Genomic DNA, 11,171 nt, shown 5'->3' with positions numbered 1-11,171 from the left:
CACATTAAACTTTTCAGGGAAAATGGGTTTCATCTATCTGCTTTAGAACAGCCTGCAGAAGAGTGTAGTTATATTCAAGATAATGAAGAGTGGTAAATAACTCACTGTGTCAGTCAGAATCCAAACAGATATCATGTCACATCAACAAATGATTACAACCTTACCCTTTTAAAATCACAGCAGTGAGCATTATACCTTGTTCATACAAGGTGTTGAAAGTGTTTTTATGGAATAATGTATTTAATGGTGTTAGTCAAGCTGTCTTCTAGTTCAGCATTTTTAGTGATTCTGGCTTCCAGCATTTGAAGAAGACAGAACAAGGATCCTTAGGATCCCTGATGATCAACAATAAAGGAGAAATAGTGGGGAAACCTGCAGCCAAAACTTCACTGCAATGACTCAGGAATTGATGAGAATATACAAAATAGGTTTGAAAGAGGATACAAATAAAATTTAGTAGATAAAAGATAACAAAGGTGACTACCAGCATCAGTATAGTATGGGTTGCTCTGGTCTCAGCTTGGCCTCTGGGGTTCTGATTGGGAGTGAGGATGTGCTTCATTTGCTGGCGATGTCTATGGAGGAGAAATACCATAGAGACACTGGTCCAGACCATGATGCTCATGAATATGGTATCATGGGCAAACCGCAAAAAGACAATGCCTAAACTGAATCCAGAAGTGGAACAGAACAATGTGCTTTTAGAGTCATTGTTATTATCTGATATTTGTGGACCAGTAATCTTAATTGGAATGTAGATGTTAATTATTACACTGAGGAACCAACAACTGTAACAAGAATAACTCACCAAATTTGAGATACTTGCTCTGAGTATAAGTTTACCTCTATTAACAGGAACAAGAGTGGCAAACTGATGGGTACTCAGGACACAGGTGGAACATAAATGTGCACATCTTGCAACCACTCGAGTGAAGTATTCTAATTTACATTTGAGTTCAGTTCGAGAACTTCTTTGAGCAAAAGCCATCATGTTGTTTGGAAATGTAGTGATGAAGAGAATCAAGGTATTGGCCACAGCTATGTGACTTAAAATCACCTGCCTGGGCCTCTGCTGAAAACCAGTCAAAACTGGAGAGAAATTATAGACAAAGAGAAGTACATTGGCCAGAGTCCCAACCCCAAACTGGCAAAGCAAGAGGATCTGAAGAGCCAGTTCTTCAATGGCTTTTAGGGATTTGATATGAGCAGACATGGAAAGGACTTTACTTGACCCTGGAGTAATGATTAAGTAGAACACTGCTGTCTTCAGGACTCCGTTCTATTGTCCATGCTTACCAAGCAATCTGGGATAACTTCTTGATAAGTGAGAAAATATTCTATAACAATACAGGAACGTTGATTGGAAAAACAATACAAGGACAGTAACTTGGAATTATACTTATTGAATTACTCTTGCATCGATAAATTTTGCATTGCAACAACATCTTCATGATCACCTAGGTAAAAACCTTCAAATTAAAAACATTTTAACACACCATGTGCTTTACATATGAATAGAGTCAGGAAAGAGCCTAGGATGAGTATCTGATTCCATCAATAGAATTCAATAAATTAGAAATTCAATGAGGCTGCAAATGGAATGTATCTTAACCAATAAAATCACTTAATCAATAATAAATAATTTTGTTGTCAGAATTTAATATAATTAGGAGAGAGAGGAGGTTGCAAATGGAACATAACTTAATCAATAAAAAAATCAAAGGACAAAATGCACCATAAAAATAATTAATACAATTTTCTCATGTTATAGCAACATGCTAAAAACAATGTGATTATTAATAAGAAGTATGATTACATGTTATAAACAATAAGATTTTGTAACTGACTTCAGATGTAAAATATTAAGTTGTAAGCTTTTGAGGAATTTTCACACTACTTGTCCACACAATAAAATACAAAATATTTCTGGTAAAACCTCAAGTATTTTGATCACACAGATCAACATATGGTTACCTATTTAGCCTCCATGTGAAAAAACTCATTTGCTAACAAATTTCATTTATTCACATATTTCTGAATCTTAATTTTTATTTTAAAAAGTTAGGTGCCAGAGTCTTACCTGCATCATCTCTAGCTTCCATCCAAAATTATTAACACAATCACTATTATTCCCTTTGCAAGCTGATGCTTAGTCTCTATTTTACTTGTTTATATGTTTCAAAAGGAACACGGCTTCCATCCACCAGATAAAATTCAGCATCTCACGTACAGATGTTACACGGAATGCTGTTTTCTGCTATGTGCAAATCCAGAAAACAGACATTTCTTTGAGGTAAATGGAATCTATTAACCTATTTGAGTTAAACTGCAGTCTTTACAAAGAATTACTGATTCATGTTGGCTTTAGATGACAATGCACACTGAAGAAGGAAGAAGAGAATGTTGAGAAGTCTGTGGTTGCAAGAATCCCACCTTCTGAGACACAGGATGAAGACGCTCATCTGATGGCCAGCTCAGGAACACAGCTCCTATAGAGGCAAATATTGTAGTGCCTTTTTCATTGAAGAAGTTGTCTGTTTGACGTGTCTGAGAAATATTGCAAGGAAAATCAGAAGCGTTTTTAATCTCTATATTCAATGCTTTGAAGGTAAGCTAACAAAGTCCAAGTTTATAGTCTCATAGAATAGTAGAGTACCTGGACGTGGCATCATTCAGAGAGGTTATTATTGTGTCATCCGTTGTGTCAGTGTATTTGTCTGTAGATTGTCTGTGGGATACCTCTGATGAAGGAAAATTATTTATCCCCAGCGAAAATCTCTATTTTTGCATTCAGATGATTAATGATGATGTCTTAGAGTTTGTTAGAAGTTAATTAGTACCTGGGAATAAGTTAGAAAAGGGTTTTCATGTTTCCTTTGGGACAATTTAAGCTCTGAATTTATCTTGTAATCAGATGTGAATTGGAACCCTCAAGGGTAGAACAAGAAAATCATTATGCACATTTCTAAGGAGTACTTTATCACTGTTATTTCAGGCCTGCAAAATTATGCTGACAACAAGTCCTTCCAGACAATGGGAATCATGTCATTCAGATTCTGTAATTTCCCAGAACTTGGCTCATTCCAACATTTCCTATGTCTTATGGACATAGGACAAATACTTATGACAAATTTATAAACTGAAGCTTGTGTTTCCCACATGAATCATCAGGATAATCCCATATTCAGTTGTTTGTAGTCAGACTGTTAAATGTTTTCTGAGATACACATGAATATTCATAAGAAGCTTAATATACTTTGCTAGTATAAAGAGAATCTTCTCTGTAAAGAAGGAATCCTGAATGAGTGAGGATATGGATTGAGCAATCATTAAGAAATTAATAGATCGGAGCAGCGGCGGCAGCAGTGGCAGCAGTGCAGCAGTGGCTGGTCCAGCTGAAGGGCCATCAGCAGTGGAACCAAGGCGACACAGGGTCCAGTTAGGCCCTGCGCCCACGACCACTGACCTTCGCTGACCAGCCGGGTGGCAAGCAGCTGCAGTTGTGCGGCGCCTTTCCTGCACGGAAGCCACTTCAGAACTCGGCCTCCCACCAGTCAGGAGAGGTGCATCCATCTTGGTTTCGGACTCCAGGGATCAGACAGACTGAGGTACATAAACATAATCTGAGGCCAACACCGCGGTGGTCTGAGCCCGACGGGCATTGGCCTGCACCCAGGCCCTGGGCTGGTCGGGGGGCCATCGGGGTGCCAACCCAGCCAGGAGGTTTTTTGCCCAGGCCTGCGTGCGCGCTGCCATTTTGCCTGCAGGACGACAGAGAGCTCTGGCAGGCAGACCTGTAACAGGTATAGCCTGAGGCTAACAAAGCAGGGGTCTAGGCCCCAAAAGACACAGGACTGACCCCAAGAACTGGGCGGCTTGGTGGGCCATCTGTGTATCAACCCGCCCAGGAGGTTGTTAGCACACCAGACTCTCCCTGCACTTTCAGGGAGCGAGTGCGCGCACGCCCACAATCCTAGTCACCTGGCGGACCCAATTAACAGTCATAGCCCTAGGGGAACTTTGCTCGGACCTTGGCCTCCCAGGCTTTTGCCTGGACTCAGGGACTAGGCGGCCAGGCTAACCTTGTGTGCGCCAGCCCGGTTGGCGGATCGGCTGCCCAGCAGAGTGAGCGGAACACAGGAGAGGTCACAGCAGCATACACCGTCTGCACTCCCTGGGGGTGCACACGGGCTCCATCTGGTCCACAGACACAATCTGGGGCAAGGCCTCAGGCGGAAGCCTTCAGCTCTACTATCTCCGCTTCCGGATCCAGATCAGCCTGGGCGGCAGCACCACATCTCCAAGTCCTGCAAGAAGCTAGCTGGGCTTCCGGGCGGCCAGCTGGGAGAAGTCAGGGTGCTCCAGTGAATCCAGCGGGCCCCAGCGGGGGCCTTCGGGTGCCTGCTTTGGGATCTGAACAGCCTGGGCAGCAGCACCCTGTCTACAAGCAGTGCAGGAGGTAAGCTGTGCACCAGAGGCCAACTGGGAAGGGGCAGCTTGCACTGGTGAGTCCAGCACTGACAAGACAAACTAACACCAGTGAGAACTAGATGGCAAAAGGCAAACGCAGGAACGTCACTAACAGAAATCAAGGCAATATGGCAACATCTGAACCCAATTCTCCTCTACCAACATGTCCTGGATACCCCATCACACCAGTAAAACAAGATTTGGATTTAAAATCACTGGTCATGATGCTGGTACAGGAACACATGAAGGACATACTTGAGAAAGTGGATCAAAAGTTAGAAGCCCTTGCAAGGGAAACACAAAAATCATTGAAAGAAATCCAGGAGAATACAAAAGCCAACAAGGAGGAAATGCAAAAAAACACTTAAAGAAATACAGGAGAACTTTGGTCAACAGGCTGAGGTCATGAAAGACGAAACACAAAAATCTCTTAAAGAAATACAGGAGAACTTTGGTCAACAGGCTGAGGTCATGAAAGAGGAAACACAAAAATCTCTTAAAGAATTACAGGAAAGCACAAACAAGCAAGTGAAGGAGCTAAGCAAAACCATCCAGGATCTAAAATCAGAAGTAGAAACAACTAAGAAAATTCAAAGGGAGACAACTTTGGAGATAGAAAGCCTTGGGAAAAAATCAGGGGACAGAGATGCAAACATCAACAACAGAATACTAGAGATAGAAGAAAGAATCTCAGATGCTGAAGATTCCATAGAAACCATGGACTCAACAGTTAAAGAAAATGCAAAATGCAAAAAGCTTGTAACCCAAAATATCCAGGAAATCCAGGACACGATGAGAAGACCAAACCTAAGGATTATAGGCATAGATGAGAGTGAAGATTTACAACTTAAAGGGCCGGCAAATATCTTCAATAAAATTATGGAAGAAAACTTCCCTAACCTAAAGAGAGAGATGCCCATGAATATACAAGAAGCCTACAGAACTCCAAACAGACTGGACCAGAACAGAAATACTTCCCATCACATAATAATCAAAACGCCAAATGTTCTAAACAAAGAAAGAATACTAAAGGCAGTAAGAGAAAAAGGCCAAGTAACATATAAAGGAAGACCTATCAGAATCACAGCAGACTTTTCACCTGAGACTATGAAGGCTAGAAGGTCCTGGGCAGATCTCATGCAGACTCTAAGAGAACACAAATGCCAACCAAAACTACTATATCCAGCAAAACTCTCAATCACCATAGATGGAGAAACTAAGATATTTCATGACAAAACCAAGTTTACCCAATATCTATCCACAAACCCAGCCCTAAAAAGGATAATAGGAGGACAACACCAATACAAGGAGGGAAACTTCACCCTGGAAAAAGCAAGATAGTAACCTTTCATCAAACCCAAAAGAAGTGAAGCATTCAAATTTAAAAAATACCGTCAAAAATGATAGGAAGTAACAATCACTATTCCTTAATATCTCTTAACATCAATGGACTTAATGCCCCAATAAAAAGACACAGACTAACTGAATGGATACGTAAACAGGACCCTACATTTTGCTGCTTACAGGAAACACACCTCAGGGTCAAAGACAAACACTACCTTAGAGTAAAAGGCTGGAAGACAATTTTACAAGCAAATGGTCTCAGGAAACAAGCTGGAGTAGCCATTTTAATATCAGATAAAATTGACTTTCAACCCAAAGTCATCAAAAGAGACCCTGAGGGACACTTCTTGCTGGTCAAAGGAAAAATACAAAAAGAAGAACTGTCAATCCTGAACATCTATGCCCCAAATGCAAGGGCACCCCTTTTCGTAAAAGAAACTTTATTAAAGCTCAAAGCACACATTGCACCTAACACAATAATTGTGGGTGACTTCAACACTGCACTTTCCTCAATGGACCGATCAGGAAAACAGAAACTAAACAGGGACACAATGAAACTAATTGAAGCTTTGGACCAATTAGATTTAACAGATATATATAGAACATTCTATCCTAAAACAAAAGAATATACCTTTTTCTCAGCACCTCATGGTACCTTCTCCAAAATCGACCATATAATTGGTCACAAGACAGACCTCAACAAATATAAGAAGATAGAACTAATCCCATGCCTCCTATCTGATCACTATGGAGTAAAAGTGGTCTTCAATAGCAACAGAAACAACAGAAAATCCACATACACGTGGAAACTGAACAATACTCTACTCAATGATACCTTGGTCAAGGAAGAAATAAAGAAAGAAATTAAAGACTTTTTAGAACACAATGAAAATGAAAACACAACATACCCAAATCTATGGGAAACAATGAAAGCAGTGCTAAGAGGAAAACTCATAGCCCTGAGTGCCTCCAAAAAGAAAATGGAGAGAGCATACATTACCAGCTTAATGACACACCTGAAAGCCCTAGAACAAAAAGAAGCTATTTCGCCCAGGAGGAGTAGAAGGCAGGAAATCATCAAACTCGGGGCCGAAATCAATCAAGTAGAAACAAAGAGAACCATACAAAAAATCAACAAAACCAGGAGCTGGTTCTTTGAGAAAATCAACAAGATAGATAAACCCTTAGCCAGACTGACCAAAGGGCACAGAGAAAGTATCCAAATTAACAAACTTAGAAATGAAAAGGGAGAAATAACAACGGAAACTGAGGAAATCCAAAAAATCATCAGATCCTACTACAAGAGCCTGTACTCAACACAACTAGAGAATCTGGAGGAAATGGACAATTTCCTTGACAGATACCAAATACCAAAATTAAATCAGGACCAACTAGACCATCTAAACAGTCCCATAATGCCTAAAGAAATAGAAGGAGTCATAGAAAGTCTTCCAACCAAAAAAAGCACAGGACCAGATGGTTTCAGTGCAGAATTCTACCAGACCTTCAAAGAAGAGTTAACACCAATACTCTTCAAACTATTCCACAAAATAGAAACAGAAGGAACACTACCCAATTCCTTCAACGAAGCCACAATTACGCTGATACCAAAGCCACAAAAAGATCCAACAGAGAAAGAGAACTTCAGACCAATTTCCCTTATGAACATCGATGCAAAAATACTCAATAAAATTCTTGCCAACCGAATCCAAGAACACATCAAAACGATCATCCACCATGATCAAGTAGGCTTTATCCCGGGAATGCAGGGTTGGTTCAATATACGGAAATCCATCAATACAATCCACTACATAAACAAACTCAAAGAACAAAACCACATGGTCATTTCATTGGATGCTGAAAAAGCATTTGACAAAATTCAGCATCCTTTCATGCTTAAAGTCTTGGAGAGAACAGGAATTCAAGGCCCATACCTAAACATAGTAAAAGCAATATACAGCAAACCGGTAGCCAGCATCAAACTAAATGGAGAGAAACTTGAAGCAATCCCACTGAAATCAGGGACCAGACAAGGCTGCCCCCTTTCTCCTTATCTTTTCAATATTGTACTTGAGGTACTAGCTCGGGCAATTCGACAACATAGGGAGGTCAAAGGGATACAAATTGGAAAGGAAGAAGTCAAACTATCATTATTTGCAGACGACATGATCGTCTACCTAAGTGACCCAAAGAACTCCACTAGAGAGCTCCTACAGCTGATAAACAACTTCAGCAAAGTGGCAGGTTATAAAATCAACTCAAGCAAATCAGTGGCCTTCCTATACTCAAAGGATAAGCAGGCTGAGAAAGAAATTAGGGAAATGACCCCCTTCACAATAGCCACAAACAGTATAAAGTATCTTGGGGTGACTCTTACCAAACATGTGAAAGATCTGTATGACAAGAACTTCAAGACTCTGAAGAAGGAAATGGAAGAAGACCTCAAAAAATGGGAAAACCTCCCATGCTCATGGATCGGTAGAATCAATATAGTTAAAATGGCCATTTTGCCTAAAGCACTATACAGATTCAATGCAATACCCATCAAAATCCCAACTCAATTCTTCACAGAGTTAGAAAGAGCAATTATCAAATTCATCTGGAACAACAAAAAACCCAGGATAGCTAAAACTATTCTCAGCAACAAAAGAAAATCTGGGGGAATCAGTATCCCTGACCTCAAGCAATACTACAGAGCAATAGTGTTAAAAACTGCATGGTATTGGTACAGTGACAGGCAGGAGGATCAATGGAACAGGATTGAAGATCCAGAAATAAACCCACACACCTATGGCCACTTGATCCTCGACAAAGAGGCTGAAAACATCCAATGGAAAAAAGATAGCCTTTTCAACAAATGGTGCTGGTTCAATTGGAGGTCAGCATGCAGAAGAATGCGAATTGATCCATCCTTGTCTCCTTGTACTAAGCTCAAATCCAAATGGATCAAGGACCTCCACATAAAGCCAGACACTCTGAAGCTAATAGAAAAGAAACTGGGGAAGACCCTTGAGGACATTGGTACAGGGAGAAAGTTTCTGAACAGAACACCAATAGCATATGCTCTAAGAGCAAGAATTGACAAATGGGACCTCATAAAATTACAAAGTTTCTGTAAGGCAAAGGACACCATCAAGAGGACAAATCGGCAACCAACAAATTGGGAAAAGATCTTCACCAATCCTACATCAGATAGAGGGCTAATATCCAATATATATAAAGAACTCAAGAAGTTAGACTCCAGAAAACTAAACAACCCTTTTAAAAAATGGGGTACAGAGTTAAACAAAGAATTCTCACCTGAAGAACTTCGGATGGCGGAGAAGCATCTTAAAAAATGCTCAACTTCATTAGTCATTAGGGAAATGCAAATCAAAACAACCCTAAGATTTCATCTTACACCAGTCAGAATGGCTAAGATTAAAAATTCTGGAGACAGCAGGTGTTGGAGAGGGTGTGGAGAAAGAGGAACACTCCTCCGCTGCTGGTGGGGTTGCAAATTGGTACAACCACTCTGGAAAGCAGTCTGGCGGTTCCTCCGAAAACTGGGCACCTCACTTCCAGAAGATTCTGCTATACCACTCCTGGGCATATACCCAGAAGACTCCCCACCATGTAATAAGGATACATGTTCTACTATGTTCATAGCAGCCCTATTTATAATTGCCTGATGCTGGAAAGAACCCAGGTATCCCTCAACAGAAGAGTGGATGTAAAAAATGTGGTATATCTACACAATGGAGTACTATTCAGCCATTAGAAACAATGAATTCATGAATTCTTAGGCAAATGGATGGAGCTGGAGAACATCATACTAAGTGAGGTAACCCAGACTCAAAAGATGAATCATGGTATGCACTCACTAATAAGTGGATATTAACCTAGAAAACTGGAATACCCAAAACATAATCCACACATCAAATGAGGTACAAGAAAAAAGGAGGAGTGGCCCCTGGTTCTGGAAAGACTCAGTGAAACAGTATTCGGCAAAACCAGAACAGGGAAGTGGGAAGGGGTGGGTGGGAGGACAGGGGAAGAGAAGGGGGCTTACGGGACTTTCGGGGAGTAGGGGGGCTAGAAAAGGGAAATCATTTGAAATGTAAATAAATTATATCGAATAAAAAAAAACAAGAAAAAAAAAGAAATTAATAGATCCAACCACAATGAGTAATGCTCTAGGTATAACAGAAAACTGGGGACTTGGTTTTGATTATTAATGATGAAAATATAAAACTCAGCCTGTAAATGTAATAATTGTAGGTTTGAAACCTTTATTGATATTTCCACCTGCGGGCAGATTGTCTTAAGCACAGTCAAAGTACATGTATTAGGATGTATGAGAACAAGATATCATTGCACCACAGTTTTACTAATAAAAATAACAAAATTTAAAAGGGATGTATGTGGAAATAACTTGCCATTTATTTGTCAGATACCATATGTTTGTCTGGGACAAGCATACATCCATTCTTTCAACTGAGAAATGTATGTTGGCCAATTGACAGTTACAAATGTGTTATTAGCCTCATACATGAATGTATATATAGGGAAATACCTTAAAAGTCAGGATTTTGTAAGAGTCATGGCATCTTGAAAAAAACAGATGATAGGGTATAGTGTTATAAAGGATTAAAGGGTGATAATGGAACATTATGAGTTAAATTTGGGTGTTTGTAGGACATAAAGCAGACAAGTGAATAACAAAAGGAATAATTAACATTATGTGTGTTTTGAAAAACTGGAGAGAAACATATAGCTTTTGAAGCATTCTGTAATGTATTCACTTGCATGTTTCAAAGGAGTTTTAATAAACAGCCTCTGCTGTATTAGGTGGACTGCCTCCCAAGTAGACATCTCATGTTGAATAATGTAAACAAATTCTATTCCAGGCTTAGGTGACTTATTTCTATCTGGTTACCAGTCATCTCCCAAAGCACTATATACCCCATCCCCAAACATCAAAGGCTATTACCAATAGTGCTGGATATTCTCCAAAACTAGATGACTGAAGACACCATAGTCTAGAGACACAGAACATGCAAAAAACCTGGAACTTACTTTGAAGATTTGTATAACACCTATGTGTCCACAGGTGGTATAACAAAGGATGTTAAAAAAGTTACATGGAAAACTTTCTTATAAGGTTTCATGTATGTACAGTACTGAGGTGATGTACAGTACTGGAGGAGAAAAGTAGTCAGAAATTCTATCCTTCTGTGAACTGCCATTACTGACTTGATTAGATACAACCATTGATTTATGAGTGACATTAATGTTATGGGGGAAAACAACTAGTTCCTTATTCGACCTAAGGCCCTGTCCATGAGTTAGAACTCATAGATGGCACTGTTTATATT

General features: G+C 40.0%; 1 pseudogene; it reads right to left on the bottom strand.

Moving 5' to 3' along the window:
- Positions 1 to 326: 326 nt before the first annotated feature.
- Positions 327 to 1,213, bottom strand: LOC127683178 (vomeronasal type-1 receptor 1-like; annotated as a pseudogene).
- Positions 1,214 to 11,171: the final 9,958 nt, after the last annotated feature.

The sequence above is a fragment of the Apodemus sylvaticus genome, chromosome 1 (assembly GCF_947179515.1).
Source record: "Apodemus sylvaticus chromosome 1, mApoSyl1.1, whole genome shotgun sequence".
NCBI classification, from domain to species: Eukaryota; Metazoa; Chordata; class Mammalia; order Rodentia; family Muridae; genus Apodemus; species Apodemus sylvaticus.
Note: the sequence above shows the minus strand (reverse complement) of the source record. Positions and strands in the feature narration are given on the sequence as shown.